A 19782-nucleotide genomic window follows, 5' to 3' on the forward strand; every position below is an offset into this window, starting at 1 on the left:
TCTCTTTCTTGCTCTCAAAACAAATATTTTTTTAAAAAAACTCACTGTATCCCATGCCCAATTTATAATTAATATTATTTAATAAAAATTTGATAGTATCACTTCCCAGGAAAATACTTTTTATGATCTAGATAAGTCATCAAGGATTTCTCCTTCTAAGCACAATGTCTTAAATCCCAAAACCAGACCACAGTCAGGCCTTACCAAGCATGCCAACTCCCATTTGTATTAAGAAATTTGAGCTCTAAAAGCCAGTCTTACCTAACACTGGTTTTTATGACAAATTCACAATCTGAATATCTTTGATTTTATAAAACATGAATATAAACGTATGTAGAGATAATACAAACATATCAATAAACATATATCCATATGAGTGTGTACACGTATGGTTATATAATAGTGGAAGGAGAGAAGGAGCACTAGACTGGGGTCCCAAAATAAATGTTTAAGTCTCTCTTCCCTGCTAGCTGGCTCTGTGAGTTTCATCATGTCTTTTAGCCTCTCTGGACCTAGGTTGTAGAATTTCATATTACTCTCAGGTGCTACTTAACAGTTTACTAAAATGTATTTCATTTTAGAAGTCTTAATTTAATTATAGTTTTCTTCCCTTGACATTTCATTTGTACTTCCACCTCCTCCCCCCCGCCCCCCCCCTCACCCCCGCCATTCAACAGAATTAATCTTCAACTCCAAAGAGCACAACATTGGTACGATGATCTGGGCATTTTTGCCCTAATTTGTCCCAATTCTTTGAAGGATGTATTATATAAGCAATAACACTTCTAGCCTTTAAAATATGATCATGCCATAAGTGAATGAGCTAACTATCATATTACTTAGAGAATAAGTAAATGATGATGAACTAGAGCTAGATAGAGCTAAATACAGTTAAATGAAACCTACCAAAACAGTTGTTTATGGTATTAAATATGTGAAAGATGGCCTCTAGAAGTGACATAGCAAAGGAACAAAGAATGCAAGCTTAGAATCAAACAAGTATGGTTAGATTTCCTGCTTGGTCCCTTACTTGCTGAATATATGTGCAGACTGTACTTACCCTCTGTGTGCCTGTTTCCTATCTGTATAACAGCTAAATTGATAGTATCTACCTCATAGAATTGTTTGAAGGTTAAATAAGATGAATCATGCTAAGCACTACCCAGAATCTATGATGTAGTGAAGATTAGATAAATAATAATCATCATAATTCAAATTGCTAGTACTCAGATAGTACTCATTCTTGCCAGGCACTGTTCTTAATGCTTTATGCCCATTCACTCACTGAATCCTCATAGCCACTCCATGAGGCTAGTCCCATTATTGTCCTCATTTTACAGATGGAAAAACAGATATGGAGGGTTGAGTTGCTTGTCCGAAGTCACAAAGCCTCCAAGTGTAGACACAAGATTCAAACTTAGCTAGCATGGTCTTTACCATTTAACATAATTACTTAATATGATTCCATTCACATAATTTTTTACTTTGTCTATGTTTTACCTTAATAAAATGTATCCTAAATTAATAGCCTTTTGAATATCTTTATCTCGGGGCGCCTGGGTGGCGCAGTCGGTTAAGCGTCCGACTTCAGCCAGGTCACAATCTCGCGGTCTGTGAGTTCGAGCCCCGCGTCAGGCTCTGGGCTGATGGCTCGGAGCCTGGAGCCTGTTTCTGATTCTGTGTCTCCCTCTCTCTCTGCCCCTCCCCGTTCATGCTCTGTCTCTCTCTGTCCCAAAAATAAATAAAAAACGTTGAAAAAAAAATTTAAAAATGAATATCTTTATCTCACACAGATGGATATATTATACATATTCACCTTAAAATAAACAAATATGCACCATCAACAAGAGAGACCCCAGATGTCTAACTTGGGAGTGTCTTTTTTCCCAAGTTTGCCTAAATTTGTATATACATTCCATTCTCACCCATTTTCTTAAATGTCGGCTCTTAGATTTGCATTTATTTGCCAAATATCTGGTTGCTGAAGGTTTGAAACATTTTCATTCATAAGTTTCAAAATTGCCTCAGATTCAATATCTCAAAAGAATGAACTTGTTAAATTCTTCTCAAATTCTACCTTTGTCTTTCTTTACCCTTTTTCAATCATGCTGTCCCTTTCAGGTGCTCCAACTACATTGTAGGAGGAATCATTCTCAGCCTCCAGAGATTCTTCATTGTAGAATTCATCTATTTTCTCACTGGCTTATTAGTTCATTGTTCATTCATTCATTCATTCATTGTTTTCTGAGCACCTGCTATATGATAGGCCTAGAAATACACCAGTGAACAAGACACAGTCCTGATAGTCTGCAGTTTATGCTCCAGTAGTGGGGACAGACAGAAACTAGAATATGCATGGATGGAGCCTGTACTAGGTCCTACTAGAAGCTCCTGGGAACTTCTCCCCTGCTCTCCAGGAAACAGATCTCTAAGCTGATTAAGGTGAAAGCCTGGTAATAAGTGTGATAGCAAGTGTCTAGGTAAAATACTAGGGAAGACAAAAGAAGAATTACTTTATACTTACTGCCTGAAAGATTAGGAAGACTTCACAAAGGAGATGACTTGGTTTTGAGGGATAATATTGTGGGAAGATATTCCAGTATACGCTTTGGCATATGCAAAGACAGGAAGCAAAAAAAAAAAAATAGGTCAAGACACTGAGAACTGAGGTTGTGTATATAGATGTGCCTGTGGTGTGGGGAGTGTTAAAAGAAAAAAAAGTAATAATACTTGATAGAGGCAATAAATAAATAAAGGCTCTTGAAAACTCTACTAAGGAGTATGGATTTATTTCATAGAAGATGGGGAGGTGATTTTAGAGTAGGGAAGTGACACCTTATTTTCATCATGGGAAGAACAGGCTTTCTATGAGAAGAAAATGAACTGTGAGGGAAAGAAGGAGGTCATTTGAAAGGCTACTGAAATAGTCTGAGCAAGATATAATAAAGAACAATAGGCCAGAGTCAAATATGTTGAAGAGAAGAATAGACAGATTCTGAGTACAAGTTATAACAGTGGTAGTGGAAGGAAAGGTTAGTATTTATTGAACGTCTAGGTATGCATCAAGGACTTCAGAACTATTCTCAGAGATTCTACGACAGAAGACATCTTGTAATCTAGGGAAAGCAAAACAGTGTATCTCTATTGCATCAGAAGAAAACACAAAACATTTGTAGGTGCACACAAAGATACAAACCAATTGAAAATAAAAATATTCCTGTCAGGCTGTATTACCACTGGTGGTTATCCAACTTCCTGGTAGTTATAGGGGCTAATGAATTTTTCTTGAATGAATACTATAAATATAAGGATGTGAATATATTTTATATTTCCCCCAAGAAATTATAGCTTTTTTGAAAACATGGGCTTGCTCTTACTTTGTTTTCATCTTTTATAGAAATTATTTCATTGTTAACTGAACACTGATATTAGTTTCCTTTTCTGCTAAAGGAATGTTTAAGAAAGTGGGAAGCTTTTTTGGACTAGGTATCTGTAAAGTCATGTCACAGTAACAAAGTCCTTAAGTTCACATTCTGGCTAGTGTTCACAGTGTGTGCATACACGCACATGTGTGTACACATGTATGCGCTCACATGCTCAGGACATGTGATAAGAATTCAAGTTTTGGAATAGGACAAACTATTGAACCTATGGTTCAATAGTTCTGGGTTCTGGGTTTAGTAGAAAAAGTAATTGAAACTTTGAATTGCAGTTTTCTTGTTAGCAATATGGGATAATTTGGTCTACTATCTCATAATGCTGTCATGAAAGCATAAGAGTTACAACATCTTTTAGCAACTTGTAACCTAAGAGGGGCCCTATAAAGCTAAACTCTTGTGTTGCAGTTCTGTTATTGTGATGATGATAATGAAAGTGATGATGATGATGACAATGAGGATGACTTGAGGAAGGAACAACAGAATCATTCATAGGATTATTTCATGGAAATTTAATGTACATACTAGTTTATTCATTATTTTAACCTTCTGTGATTTTTACTGAGATTGGTAGATCAGTTTGGGGGATATTGACATCTTAACCATATCAAGATTTCAAATCCATGAAGATGGTATATCTCTCTATTTATTTAGATCTTCTCTCAGCCATGTTATGTAGTTTTCAGTGTAGACGTTTTACACATCTACTGCTAAATTTAGCTCTAAGCATTTATATATTTGATACTAGTTATTTTTTAATATGAAATTTATTGTCATATTGGTTTCCATACAATACCCAGTGCTCATCCCAACAGGTGCCTTCCTCAATGCCCATCACCCACTTTCCCCTCCCTCCCACCCCCATCAACCCTCAGGTTATTCTTGGTTATTAAGAGTCTCTTATGGTTTGCATCCTTCACTCCCTGTAAACTTTTTTTCCCTTACCCTCCTCCATGGTCTTCTGTCAAGTTTCTCAGGATCCACATATGAGTGAAAATATATGTTATCTGTCTTTCTCTGCCTGTCTTATTTCACTTAGCATAACACTCTTCAGTTCCATCCACGTTGCTACAAAAGGCCGTATTTCATTCTTTCTCATTGCCATGTAGTATTCCATTGTATATATAAATCACAACTTCTTTATCCAATCATCACTTGATGGACATTTAGATTCTTTCCATAATTCGGCTATTGTTGAAAGTGCTGCTATAACATTGGGGTACAAGTGCCCCTATACATCAGCACTCCTGTATCCCTTGGGTAAATTCCTAGCAGTGCTATTGCTGGGTCAGAGGGTAGATCTATTTTTAACTTTTTGAGGACCCTCCACACTGTTTTCCAGAATGGCTGCACCAGTTTGCATTCCCATCAACAGTGCAAGAGGGTTCCCGTTTCTCCACATCCTCTCCAGCATCTGTAGTTTTCTGATTTGTTCATTTAATCCACTCTGACTGGCGTGAGGTGGTATCTCAGTGTGGTTTTGATTTGTATTTCCCTGATGAAGAGTGACATTGAGCATCTTTTCATGTGTCTGTTGGCCATCTGGATCTCTTCTTTAGAGAAGTGTCTATTCATGTCTTCTGCCCATTTCTTCACTGGATTATTTGTTTCTTGGGTGTGGAGTTTGGTGAGTTCTTTATAGTTTTGGATACTACCCTTTGTCCGATATGTCATTTGCAAATATCTCCTCCCATTTCATTGGTTGCCTTTTAGTTTTGTTGATTGTTTCCTTTGCAGTGCAGAAGCTTTTTATCTTGATGAGGTCCCAATAGTTCATTTTTGCTTTTAATTCCCTTGCCTTTGGAGATGTGTCAAGTAAGAAATTGCTGTGGCTGAGGTCAAAAGAGGTTTTTTCCTGCTTTCTCCTCTAGGGTTTTGATGGTGTCCTTACATTCAGGTCCTTCATCCATTTTGAGTTTATTTGTGTGACTGGTGTAAGAAAGTGGTCTAGTTTCATTCTTCTGCATGTTGCTGTCCAGTTCTCCCAGCACCATTTGTTAAAGAGACTGTCTTTTTTTTCCATTGGATACTCTTTCCTGCTCTGTCAAAGATTAGTTGGCCATACATTTGTGGGTCCAGTTCTGGGGTCTCTATTCTATTCCATTGGCCTATGTGTCTGTTTTTGTGCCAATACCATACGGTCTTGATGATTACAGCTTTGTAGTAGAGGCTAAAGTCTGGGAATGTGATGCCTCCCACTTTGGTTTTCCTCTTCAATATTGCTTTGGCTATTCGGGGTCTTTTGTGGTTCCATACAAATTTTAGGATTGCTTGTTCTAGCTTTGAGAAGAAAGCTGGTGCAATTTTGATTGGGATTGCATTAAGTGTGCAGATTACTTTGGATAGTATTGACATTTTAACAATATTTATTCTTCCAATCCATGAGCACGGAATGTTTTCCATTTCTTTGTATCTTCTTCACTTTCCCTCATAAGCTTTCTATACTTTTCAGCATACAGATCTTTTACATCTTTGGTTAGGTTTATTCCTAGGCATTTTATGATTCTTGGTGCAATTGTGAATGGGATCAGTTTCTTTATTTCTCTTTCTGTGCTTCATTATTGGTGTATAAAAATGCAACCGATTTCTCTACATTAATTTTGTACCCTGTGACTTTGCTGAATTCACGTATCAGTTCTAGCAGGCTTTTGGTGGAGTATGTCAGGTTTTCCATGTAGAATATCATGTCATCTGTGAAAGGTGACAGTTTGACTCCATCTTTGCCACCATTGATGCCTTTGGTTTCCTTTTGTTGTCTGATTGCGGAGGCTAGGACTTCCAACACTATGTGAAACAACAGCGGTGAGAGTGGACATCCCTGTCGTGTTCCTGATCTCAGGGGGAAAGCTCTCAGTTTTTCCCCATTGAGCATGATATTAGCTGTTGGCCTTTCGTAAATGGCTTTTATGATGTTTAAGTATGTTCCTTCTATCCCGACTTTCTCGAGGGTTTTTATTAAGAAAGGAGGCTGAATTTTGTCAAATGCTTTTTATGTAGATTGACAGGATCATATGGTTCTTACCTTTTCTTATATTAATGTGATGTACCACGTTGATTGATTTGTGAATGTTGAACCAGACCTGCAGCCCAGGAATGAATCCCACTTGATCATGGTGAATAATTCTTTTCATATGCTGTTGAGGTCAATTTGCTAGCATCTTGTTGAGAATTTTTGCATCCATATTCATCAGGGATATTGGCTGTAGTTCTCTTTTTTGCTGGGTCTCTGTCTGGTTTGGGAATCAAAGTAATGCTGGCTTCATAGAATGAGTCTGGAAGTTTTCCTTCCCTTGCTATTTTTTGGAACAGCTTGAGTAGGATAGGTATTATCTCCGCTTTAAATGTCTGGTAGAATTCCCCAGGGAAGTTATCTGGTCCAGGACTCTTATTTGTTGGGAGATTTTTGATAACTGATTCAATTTCTTTGCTGGTTATGGGTCTGTTCAAGTTTTCTATTTCTTTCCATTTGAGTGTTGGTAGTGTTTGGGTGCTTAGGAATTTGTCCATTTCTTCCAGGTTGTCCAGTTTGTTGGCATATAATTTTTCATAGTATTCCCTGATAATTGCTTGTATTCCTGAGGGATTGGTTGTAGTAATTCCATTTTCATTCATGTTTTTATTTTTTTGGGTCCTCTCCCTTTTCTTTTTGAGAAGCCTGGCTAGAGGTTTATCAATTTTTTTTTTTTTTTGAAACAACTCTTGGTTTCATTTTAGATTCTATATTGTTTATGTCTGCTCTGATCTTTATCATTTCTTCAGCTGGGTTTTGGGTGTCTTTCCTGTTCTGCTTCTAGTTCCTTAGGTGTGCTGTTAGATTTTGTATGGGATTTTTCTTGTTTCTTGACATAGGCCTTCATTGCAATATACGTTCCTCTCAGGACTGCCTTTGCTACATCCCAAAGTGGATTGTTGTATTTTCATTCGTTACCATATATTTTTAAATTTCTTCTCTAATTGCCTGGTAACCAATTCATTCTTTAGTAGGGTGTTCTTTAACCTCCATGATTTTGGACGTTTTCCAGACTTTTTCCTGTGGTTGATTTCAAGTTTCATAGCATTGTGTTGTGAAAGTGTGCATGGTATGATCTCAATTCTTTTATACTTATGAAGGCTTATGAAGGGCTGTTTTGTGACCCAGTATGTAATCTGTCCTGGAGAATGTTCCATGTGCACTCAAGAAGAAAGTATATTCTGTTGCTTTGGGATGCACAGTTCTAAATATGTCTGTCAAGTCCATCTATTCCAATATATACCTCAGAGCCCTTGGTTCTTTATTCTCTGTCTAGAGGTTCTATCCATTGTGGTAAATAGAGTATTAAGTCTCCTGCAATTACCACATTGTTATCAATAAGGTTCCTTATATTTGTGATTGCTTTATACATTTGGGTGCTTTCAAATGCAGTGAATAGACATTTATAATTGTTAGCTCCTCCTGATGGATAGGCCCTGTAGTTAATATATAATGCCCTTCTTCATCTCTTCCTATAGCCTTTAAAGTCTAGTTTGTCTGATATTAGTATGGTTACTCTAGCTTTCTTCTGACTTCCAGTAGCATGATAGATAGTTCTCCACCCCTCCCTTTCTTTTTTTTTTTTAATTTTTTTTAACGTTATTTATTTTTGCGACAGAGGGAGACAGAGCATGAACGGGGGAGGGTCAGAAAGAGAGGGAGACACAGAATCTGAAACAGGCTCTAGGCTCTGAACAGTCAGCACAGAGCCCGACGCGGGGCTCGAACCCACGGACTGTGAGATCATGACCTGAGCTTAAGTTGGACAATTAACTGACTGAGCCACCAGGCGCCCCCCCCCCCCTTTCAATCTGAAGCTGTCCTCAGGTCTAAAATGAGTGTCTTGTAGACAGCAAATAGTTGGGTCTTATTTTTTTTAATCCATTCTGATACCTCTGTCTTTTAGTTGGACCATTTAGTCCATTTACCTTCAGTGTTATTATAGAAAGATATGGGGTTAGAGTCATTGTGAGTCTGTAGGTTTCATGCTTGTAGTGGTGTCTCTGGTACTTTGTGGTCCTTGCAACATTTCCCTCACAGAGTCACCCTTAGGATCTCTTGTAGGGCTAGTTTAGTGGTGATGAATTCCTTAAGTTTTTGTTTGTTTGGGAAAACCTTTATCTCTCCTTCTATTCTGAATGACAGACTTGCTGGATAAAGGATTCTTGGCTGCAAATTTTTTTCTGTTCATCATGTTCAAGATTTCCTGCCATTCCTTTCTGACCTGCCAAGTTTCAGTAGATAGGTCTTCTACTACCCTTATGTGTCTACCTTTGTATGTTAGGGTCCTTTTATCCCTAGTTGCTTTCAGAATTCTCTTTATCCTTGTATTTCGCCAGTTTCATTATGATATGTTTTGCAGAAGATCGATTCAAGTTCTGTTTGAAGGGAGTTCTCTGTGCCTCTTGTATTTCAATGCCTGTTTCCTTCCCCAGATTGGGGAAGTTCTCAGCTATGATTTGTTCAAGTACACCTTCAGCCCCTTTCTCTCCTTTTCTTCTGGAATTCCTATGATACGGATATTGTTCCATTTGATGGCATCAATTAGTTCTCTAATTCTCCCCTCACACTCCTGGATTTTTTTATATTTTTCTCAGATTCCTCTTTTTCCATAATTTTGTCTTCTAATTCACCTATTCTCCCCTCTGCCTCTTCAATCCCCTCTGTGGCTGCCTCCATTTTATTTTGCACCTCATTTATAGCATTTGTTAATTCATCATGACTATTTTTTAGTCCCTTGATCTCTGTAGCAATAGATTCTCTGCTGTCCTCTGTGCTTTTTTCAAGACCAGCAATTAATTTTATGACTATTATTCTAAGTTCTTGTTCAGTTATATTGCTTAAATTGGTTTTAGTATATGTGCTGCCGAAGCAAGCACTTGCTTAAATTGGTTTTGATCATTCGTTAGCTGTTGCTACTTCCTGGAGTTTCTTTTGAGGAGAATTAGTCCGTTTCGTCATTTTGGCTAGTTTTCTGTCCCTTATGCATTTTTAAAGCTTGTGTGCTCTGCACTTGCGAGCACTATTAAAGGAAGGTCATACACTGTCCAGGGCCTGGCCCTTCAGGAGGTGTTTTTTCAGGGATTGTTACTTGCTCTCTGTTCTTGTGACTTTGGTTATTTTATTTGCCTACTTGTAGTGATGTTTTGGGCCCTCCAGGTGTGCTTTGATTTGTTCCTTGGAGAAGCCCTGTAAAGGAAAAACTGAAAGACAAACAGGAGACAAAAACATGCAAACACACAAACAAATAAAAACAAAAACCTAAAGACTAAAAACAAAAAAAAGAAAAAAAAACAAGAACACTGACTACAAGTAAAGAACAGGGTGGAGACGGTGCTAATGGAAGAGCACATACAAAGAGAGAAATGACAGGAGTGGGGAAATAGAAAAATAAACATTGACTAGGCAGAGAGACTAAGAGGCTTAATCCAGAGAGAGAAAAAGGAAAATAAAGAAGGAGGCAGGGAAAACAAAACGAAGATAAAGTTACCCAAACAGAGAAATTATATGGCTTGATTATTCCAGAGAAAGAGAGAAAGGAGTGTAAATATCGAGGTGTAGAGCATCTATCAAGAGACTGGATTAAATATGTCTGTTTAGACAAATCAATAACAAGAGTAACCAGCCTCAGGGAAGGAAGAGATAAGGCAGAGAAAAGGGGGGAAGGAGAATAGTTAATCCAGCCAATGCTGCAGTGTTTGTAGGTAGTAGCTGTCCACAGGGTGTGCTGCTCCAGTGGATATGCAGTTACCCAGCTCAAAGGGGCACGGTTTGGCGTTTTCTGAACCCACCTCCACTATGGGCCCTGGGAGTGATCCCTGAGGCCCGGCCTTGGCCGTGGGGGGCAGGGAATGGTGATCTCCTAGTCTCTTCTCCATGGAACCAGACCCGGTGGACTCTGTTTGAGTCGTCCTCACTGTGCTGTGGGTGCAGACAGGGCAGTCGTTCTCACTCCACCAACTCCCCTGACCCTGCGCTTGGCTAGGATTCAAAGTCCCACTCCATGCACTCTGGCCCTGGGGAAGCACCTCTCAGTGTGGGGATGTGTGGTCCTGGTGGCTTTGTGCCACAGCACTTCAGGGAGAACCGCCTTCTCTTACTGTTGACTGAGAGCCTCTGCCCTCACCACGAGTCCACGGGGTGGTGGACGCAGGCAGGCAGGCTTTGTCTTTTCCCACAGTCCTGCAGGGAGATGGCTGCCTTTTCCTCCTGCAGACTGAGCCCTGGACGCAGGCAGGTTTGGTGCTGTCGTGCAGCCCTCTAGGGAGGGAACCACTTTCTCCAGTTGCATATTGAGCCTCTGACCTACTAACTTACACCAAGGGCTGGCTCCCCTCCTCCCCAGGTGTGCAAACAGGGAGCTGGCCCCAGTCCGAAGTAAGCCCTGCAGCTAGAGATTGTATCCCTCTCAGTCTCAGTCTGAGGTCTTTCTCCTGTCCAGCTATGGTCCCGCACCTCTCTAGCCGTTCTTTCTCTTCCCTTTGCCTCTCTGCAGAAGGGGGTCCCTCCCCTCTGTGCCAGTGCAGCCTTTATTTTTTTATCACCCCCAGTTCACAGTTCCCCCCTATCTTTTTTCCAGCTTTCCCGTTTTCTTCCTATTAGATTCAGTCTCTTTTCCTCCCAGGCTCTGGTGTTCAAATTCCTTTGGCTTCTACACTTCTTTGTTTGAGAGACGCAGGACGTATGGATCCCCCTACTCCTCTACCATGTTGGCCCTGTACCTACTAGTTTAAACATTACAAGCATTGTTTTCAAAAAGTATACTTATTTATAACTCTGACATCTTACAGTCCATATAGCTGAATGTTCAAGTCCAATTCTTTTAAGTACTTTATGTACACATAGTGCTTAGTCTCTGACTGCATCCTCCTCTGAGCCCAAAAGTCTGAACTCATTCCCCTAATCACCACAGCTCCCACCTGTAAGAATTACCTTAAAAAACACCCGAAGCCTGAAATAACATTTCATCTTATCCTTCAGCATTTTCTGCCTTTTATTCATCTCCCCAAATGCCTCACTTCCTTCAGAAAATACTTCCTAACTCATGCACTCCTTATTGTCACAACACATTGTGTGTAGAGAGGTGTATCAATCTATTTCTTACAAACATTAAGGTATTATGGTTCGACTTAAAAAACAATTTTAGGGGACCTGGGTGGCTCAGTCAGTTTAATTCATACTATATTGATGTATGCCTCAATACTTGCTGACTGGAGTTTCTCATTTGACTTGGGCAACTCTTTCTATCATTGGTCACCTTTCTTTGTATGACAGCCTCGTCTTCCTATTGGGATGTTGAGTTCCTACCAGGAGGGAACTTTTTGTGCCATCAACTTATCTCCCTATTATGCCCAGTCCTATGCCAAGTATTGAGCTTGGTGTCATCTTCATAATTACTGCTCCCACTAGGAGGAAAAGACATAGTGTATTGAGATGAGCAACTAACCAAAGAACAAGAATATTAAGTTTGCTCCTACCTGACTAGTGAATTTATTAAAGGAAAAACAGGGCTTTGAATTTTTATTCTTTGGTAAAACCAATACCACTTCATAGAAGAGGAATCAAACACAACACGTCACCTATTTTCAACCCATTAAAGATATTGGTATCATGTTTTTGAAAGATCGTCATTGGGAATCTGTTCCCCCTTGTTCTTCAAGTCAGCATCTATTCATAAAAGACTAACACAAGTGTATCTTTCCTTTGTAGGCCCAAAACATTTAAAAATCTCCCATGAATTATTTACATGGAAGCTCCAATCAGCAATATACCTGACAGGCTCCCTAGTCAAAATGAAAGTGCACTGTGTAAAGGTGCCCAGGGAGGCTGGCCGCCTCCCACTGTGAGGTTATAGACAGAACTAAGTCAGCACACATTATATGTCAGTGCTGACATCAGAAGGAATCAGATCCTTTGATCTCAGAACGCTACAGGAAGCTTAGATCTCAGACAAATTAGATAAAAAATGAATTTATAGCAGATATGTGTCCTAAGGCATTCAGCTGAAAGTTTGGGTTTTAGGGAAGGAAGAGTAGTGAATATCAAAACATATGAATTGGCGTGTCTCCCCTCTACCTCCACCTTATTGCTGAGTCCCCATTAAAATGGAAAGATAAGATTTCAAATTGCCCCTCCATGACACATAGAGTCCCATTGGTGGATTTTATCAAGCTTCTAGAAAAAAGGAATAAAATACAGGAACATATATCACTTATCTATGAAAAGGTAGACTACATGGTTTTGGACCCTTTCAGGTTCACCATAGTCAGCTATAACTTTTCCAGCTACTCTTAACCTCCTTTGTCTTCTAAAACTTTCTTGGGCAAAAAATATACAGTGTGACTATGATTGTTTTAAATTTGTGTGGTTACTACTCACTGGCTTCCTTTGCAAGGGGAACGTTAAGAGTGAATCTCTCCTCACTCTCCCACTACCCTCACTGCTCATATTTTCCCAGCCCAGTCTTCATTTCTTGCATTTCGTGTTGGATGAATTGGATTCAGCATAGAAGGTTCAATATAACCACATGGATCTTGGAGCCTAAATAGGGTCTGAGGCAGATGGACAACTGAACAAGCAACATAAAGAATGTACTCCACCCTTGAACTGGGAGGGGCCAAGTTGGGGGAACAGCATGGAAGCTTTGTTGCTTCTCTCATCCCTGAAATACAGCCAGATAACACTAAACCATCCTGCACACCTAGAAAACTGATTGTTGTATTAATCCTCAAATCTTCACAACCTGAACCAGAGAACTCAGCAAGTACATGGCGTGGAGAGGGGAACACAGGGAGTAAGCCACTGAGGGCAGGGAGCTGTTTTTGCTGGCAGAGAGAGGATGGGGATGGCGGGAGAGTATGGAAAATATCCCTCCTGCCCAAAAGCAGCTGGAGAGAAAAGAAAGAGCATACAAGGGACTGAAAAAAAAAAAAGTGAGAAAGGAGAGTGTTTAAATTCCATTAAGACTCTATAGGCAGGGGGCGTGCAGAGTCAAACTCCACAGCTCGATACCTGGTGGTGCGCTGGTGGGAAGGGTGAATCTCTGGAATGGAGAGCAAGGTCCTTGGGCCACACAGGGAGAGGCGGTTCCCCTGCTGGGAGGATATTTGGTAGAGGCTGTGCGGCCTCCCCACAGGCAAAGGACAAAGTGGACCTGGGCTAACAAACGCATTCATTGGTGATCAAACAAGGACATTAAGTGTAAAGCCTCGCTCCAGACGTGTGTTGTAATTTTCCATAATTTGTGAAACGATGCTGCTACACGATCATGCAAACTTTTTCTGGGGTGGGCTGGCACCCAGCCACAGTCTCTAGGCATTGGCACCAGCATGGTCCCACAAATGTTCCTGGGTGTGGGCAGAGGAGTCGGCCATTGCTCAGTGAGACCCTCCCCCAGAAGGTCTGAGCAGGTCAAATGTGCAGTCCCTCAAAATTGAGGGGTTGGGAAACACAGCTGCATCTGAGATAAAACTCAGGAGGGAGGTGCTGCATGGCAACCTGACGGCTTGGTCACGGACAGTGTAAAAGCAGGGAGTGGATGGAAGCTAGATACCAAGGAGGGATGCACAACTGCTGGTTGAGGAGAGCACAGAATTCTGATACTAGATACTAGGTAGCTGGGTGACGCCATTCTCACCCCTCCCGCGCATGCACATACACACCTATAGGCACCACAACAATCCACCCAGTAAGCTAGTCAGTGCCATCTAGTGGAAAACAGAGCCATTACACTAAGCCTCACCTAACTGGGTCAACCTCACTCTTCAGGAACACAAGTCTCTCTGCCTCATTAGTTTATGGACTATAAAGTGCTTCATAGTTCAACTTCTAGGGGAAACCGATGTATTTCAAGTGTACAGCAATCTGTTTGCTGGTCCATCTATTCAATTTTCCTTTTCTTATTCTTGAATACAGAAAGAGAAGTAAAATATTTTTATTTTCCATTTCTATTAAAAATGTTTTTAATTTTTTTCTACTATATATTTTACTTTTAGGTAAATTTTTCAAATTCTATTTTTTTACTTCCATGTTTCATTTTATTCTATTTCATTGTATTCATTTTTTTCAAATTTTCAAACATTTCCTTTTTTTTCCTTTTGTTACCATTCCCTTTTTTCTCTCATCTATCAAGCTCAACAACCAGACCAGAAAACCCCTAGCATCCTTTATGTGATTGTTTTTATATCAATTTGCCCAAAAGAAAGAAGAGGAAAGCAATGACAGCCAGAGACTTAACACAGATACGAGCAAGATGTCTGAACCAGAACTTAGAATCACGATAATAAAAACACTAGCTGGGGTTGAAAACAGATTAGAATCCCTTTCTGCAGAGATAAAAGCTAATCAGGATGAAAAAATTCTGTTAGTGAGCTGCCATCTCAAATGGATGCCACAGCAGCAAGGATGGATAAGGCAGAGCAGTGAATCAGCGATACAGAGGACAAATTTATGGAGAACAGTGAAACAGAAAAAAAAAGAGGGAGACTAAGGAAAAGAGCATGATTTAACAATTAGAGAAATCAGTGACTCATCAAAAAGGAACAACATAAGAATCATAGGGGTCCCAGAAGGTAAAGAGGGAGAAAAAGGGGTAGAAGGGTTATGTGAGCAAATCTTAGCAGAAAACTTTCTTAACCTGTGGAAAGACAGAGACATCAAAATCCAGGAAGCACAGAGGACTGCCATTGGATTCAACAAAAACCGACCATCAACAAGGCATATCATAGTCAAATTCACAAAATACTCAGGCAAGGAGAGAATCATGAGAGCAGCAAGGGAAAAAAGTCCTTAACCTACAAAGGAAGACAGATCAGGTTTGCAGGAGACCTATCTACAGAAACTTGGCAGGCCAAAAAGGGGTGGCAGGATATACTCAATGTGCTGAATCTGAAAAATATGCAGCGAAGAATTCTTTATCCAGCAAGGCTATCATTCAAAATAGAAGGAGAGATAAAAAGTTTCCCAGACAAAAATTAAAGGAGTTAATGACCACTGAACCAGCCCTGCAAGAAATTTTAAGGGGGACTCTGTTAGGGGAGAAAAGACGGGGAAAAAAAATACACCAGAAGCAACAAAGACTAGAAAGGACCAGAGAACACCACCAGAAACTCCAACTCTACAGGCAACATAATGGCAATACATTCATATCTTTCAGTACTCCAAATGTCAATGGACTCAATGCTCCACTCTAAAGACATAGGGTAACAGAATGCATAAGAAAACAAGATCCATCTATATGCTGTTTACAAGAGACCCACTTTAGACCTAAAGACACCTTCAGACTGAAAGTAAGGGATGGAGAACCATCTATTACGCTATTGGTCAACAAAAGAAAGCAGAGTAGCCCTACCTATATCAGACATTCTAGACTTTAAAATACTGTATGATGAGATGGAGAAGGGCATTATATAAATATATGTATATATATATATATAATATATATATAATAATATAATAATATATATATATACACATATATATACAATATATATATATAATAAGGGGTCTATCCACCATGAAGACCTAACAATTGTAAACATTTATGCTCCAAATGTAAGAGCACACAAATATATAAATCAATTATTCACAAACATAAAGAAACTCATTGATAATAGTACCATAATAGTAGGCGACTTCAATACCCCACTTACAACAATGCACACATCATCTAAACAGAAAATCAACAAGGAAACAAAGGCTTTGAAAGACACACTGGACCAGATGCACTTAACAGAGATATTGAAAACATTTCATCCTAAAGCAGAATACACATTCTTCTCCAGTGTACCTGGAACCTTCTCCAGAATAGATTATATACTGGGACACAAATGAGCCCTCAACCAGTACAAAAAGATCGAGATCATATGGTGAATATTTTTAGACCATAACACCATGAAACTCAAAATCAATTGCAAGAAAAAATGTGGAAAGATGATAAATACTTAGAGACTAAAGACCATCCTAGTAATTAATGGGCTAACCAAGAAGTTAAAGAGGAAATTAAAAAGTACATGGAAGCCAATGAAAATGATAACACAACAGCCCAAAACCTCTGGGACACAGAAAAGGCAGTCATAAAAGGGAAGTATATAGCAATCCAGGCCTTCCCAAAGAAGGAAGAAAGGTCTCAGATACACAACCTAACCTTAAACCTTAAAGAGCTGGAAAAAGAACAGCAAATAAAATTCAAAATCAGCAGAACCAGGAAATAATAAAGATTAGAGCAGAAATCAATGCCATAAAAACCAAAACAAACAAACAAACAGGAAAACATATCAATAAAACCAGAAGCTGGTTCTTTGAAAGAATTAACAAAATAAACCCGTAGCCAGTTTGATGAAAAGGAAAAAGGAAAGGACCCAAATAAAATCAAGAATGAAAGAGGAGAGATCACAACCAACACAGCAGAAATAAAAACAATAATAAAAGGATATTATGAGCAAATATGCACCAATGAAATGGGCAATCTGGAAGAAATGGACAAATTCCTAGAAACATATAAAGTACCAAAACTGAAAAAGGAAGAAATAGAAAATTTGAACAGACCCTTAACCAGTAAAGAAATCAAATTCATAATCAAAAATCTCCCCAAAAACAGGAGTTCAGGGCCAGATGGCTTTCCAGGGAATTTCTACCAAACAGCCAAGGAAGAGTTAACACCTATTCTCTTGAAGCTGTTCCAAAAAATAGAAATGGAAGGAAAACTTCCAAACTCTTTCTGTGAAGCCAGAATTACCTTGATTCCAAAACCAGACATAGACCCCACTAAAAAGGAGAACTATAGACCAATTTCCCTGATGAACTCGGATGCAAAAATCCTCAACAAGGTATTAGCCAACCAAATCCAACAATACATTAAAAGAATTATTCACCCCAACCAAGTGGTATTTATACCTGGCATGCAGGGCTGGTTCAATATCCACAAAACAATCAATGTGATCAGATCAGTAACAGAAAGCACGAGAACCACATGATCCTCTCAATAGATGCAGAGAAAACATTTGACAAAATACAAAGTCCTTTCTTGATAAAAACCTTGATAGAAGGATCTTACCTCAAGATCATACAAGGAATATATGAAAGACCCAACACTAATATCATCCTCAATGGGGAAAAACTGAGAGCTTTTCCTCTGTGGTCAGGAACAAGACAGGGATGTCCACTCTCGCCACTGTTATACAACATAGTATTGGAAGTCTTAGCCACAGCAGTCAGACAACATAAAGAAAATAAGATGCATCCAAATCGGCCATGAGGAAGCTAAACTTTCACTCTTCACAGATGACATGATACTGTATATGGAAAACCCAAAAGAGTCCACCAAAAAACTGCTAGAACTAATCCATGAATTCAGCAGTCGCAGGATATAAAATCAATGCACAGAAATTGGTCACATTCTTATACACCAATAATGAAGCAAGAGAAAGAAAAATCAAGGAATTGATCCCATTACAATTGCACCAAAAGCAATAAAATACCTAGGAATAAATCTAAACAGAGTGAAAAATCTATACATGGAAAATTATGGAAAGCTTATGAAAGAAACTGAAGAACCCTCCTAAAATAAAGAAAAATATTCCATGTACCTGGATAGGAAGAACAAATATTGTTAAATGTCAATACTACCCAAAGGAATCTAAGTATTCAATGCAATCCCTATCAAAATAACACAAGCATTCTTCACAGAGCTAGAATAAACATTCCTAAAATTTTTATGGAACCAGAAAAGACCCCAAATAGCCAAAGCAATCTTGAAAAAGAAAACCAAAGCAGGAGGCATCACAATCCCGGACTTCAAGTTATATTTCAAAGCTGTAATCATCAAGACAGGTACTGGCACAAAAACAGACACTCAGATCCATGGAACAGGATTGAGAACCCAGAAATGGGCCCATAAACATATGGCCAACTAATCTTTGAAAAGCAGGAAAGAATAGCCAATGGAATAAAGACAGTCTGTTCAGCAAGTGATGCTGGGAAACTAGACAGCGACATGCAGAAGTATGAACGTGGACCACTTTCTTACACCACACACAAAAATAAACTCAAAATGGATAAAAGACCTAAATGTAAGACAGGAAGCCATCAAAATCCTCAAGGAGAAAGCAGGCGAAAACCTCTTTGACCTTGGCCACAGCAACTTCTTACTCAACACGTCTCCACAGGCAAGAGAAAGAAAAGCAAAATGAACTATTTGGACCGCATCCAAATAAACAGCTTCTGCTCAATGAAACAATCAGCAAAACTAAAAGGCAACTGACAGAATGGGAGAAGATATTTGCAAACGACATATCAGATAAAGTTTTAGTATCCAAAATCTATAGGGAACTTATCAAACTCAACACCCAAAAAACATATAATCCAGTGACGAAATGGGCAAAAGACATGAATAGACACTTCTCCAAAGAAGACATACAGATGGCTAACAGACACATGAAAAAATGCTCAACATCACTCATCATCAGGGAAATATAAATCAAAACCACAATGAGATACCACCTCACACCTGTCAGAGTGGCCAATGTTAACAACTCAAGCAACAACAGATGTTGGCGAGGATGCGGAGGAAGAAGATATCTTTTGCATTGCTGGTGGGAATGTAAACTGGTACAGCCATTCTGGAAAACAGTATGGAGATTCCTCAAAAAATTAAAAATAGAACTACCCTATGACTCAGCAATTGCACTACTACTTATCCAAGGGATACAGGTATTCTGTTTCAAAGCGACACATGCACCCCAATGTTTATATCAGCACTATCCACAATAGGCAAAGTATGGAAAGAGCCCAAATGTCCATCTATGGATGAATGGATATATATATGTATACGTATGTATGTATATATAATGGATTATTACTCCGCAACCAAAAAGAATTAAATTTAGCTATTTGCAACTACGTGGATGGAACTAGAGGGTATTATACTAAGCGAAATTAGTTAGAGAAAGACAAATATATGACTTTATTCACATGGGGACTTTAAGATACAAAACAGATGAACATAAGGGAAGGGAAGCAAAAATAATATAAAAAACAGGAAGGGGACAAAACATAAAAGACTCAAATATGGAGAAAAAAATAGAGGGTTGCTGGAAGGGTTGTGGGGGGGGAGGATGGGCTAAATGGGTAAGGGGCTTAAGGAATCTACTCCTGAAATCACTGTTACACTATGTGGTAATTTGGATGTAAATTATAAAAAATAAATATAGAAAGAAAAAAAAACATAAAAAAAGAAGACACATTAACAGTGGGAAAAAAAAAGAATGTACTCCACTTTGGTTTCTCATTTGTCAATCAGGGCAGCAGTCCTGCCTACATGTTTAAGAAGGTATATGT

At 39.1% G+C, this 19782-nt stretch overlaps 1 protein-coding gene and 1 long non-coding RNA gene across 2 annotated transcripts in view; one reads left to right on the forward strand and one right to left on the reverse strand.

Annotated features, from left to right (window-relative positions):
• LOC131514338 (uncharacterized) overlaps positions 1-19782 on the forward strand; it is a 479074-nt gene that overhangs the window by 407012 nt on the left and 52280 nt on the right. The window lies entirely within an intron of this gene.
• Positions 1-19782, reverse strand: part of PKHD1 (PKHD1 ciliary IPT domain containing fibrocystin/polyductin) — a 473171-nt gene that overhangs the window by 3398 nt on the left and 449991 nt on the right. The window lies entirely within an intron of this gene.

Source organism: Neofelis nebulosa, chromosome 6 (assembly GCF_028018385.1).
Source record: "Neofelis nebulosa isolate mNeoNeb1 chromosome 6, mNeoNeb1.pri, whole genome shotgun sequence".
NCBI classification, from domain to species: Eukaryota; Metazoa; Chordata; class Mammalia; order Carnivora; family Felidae; genus Neofelis; species Neofelis nebulosa.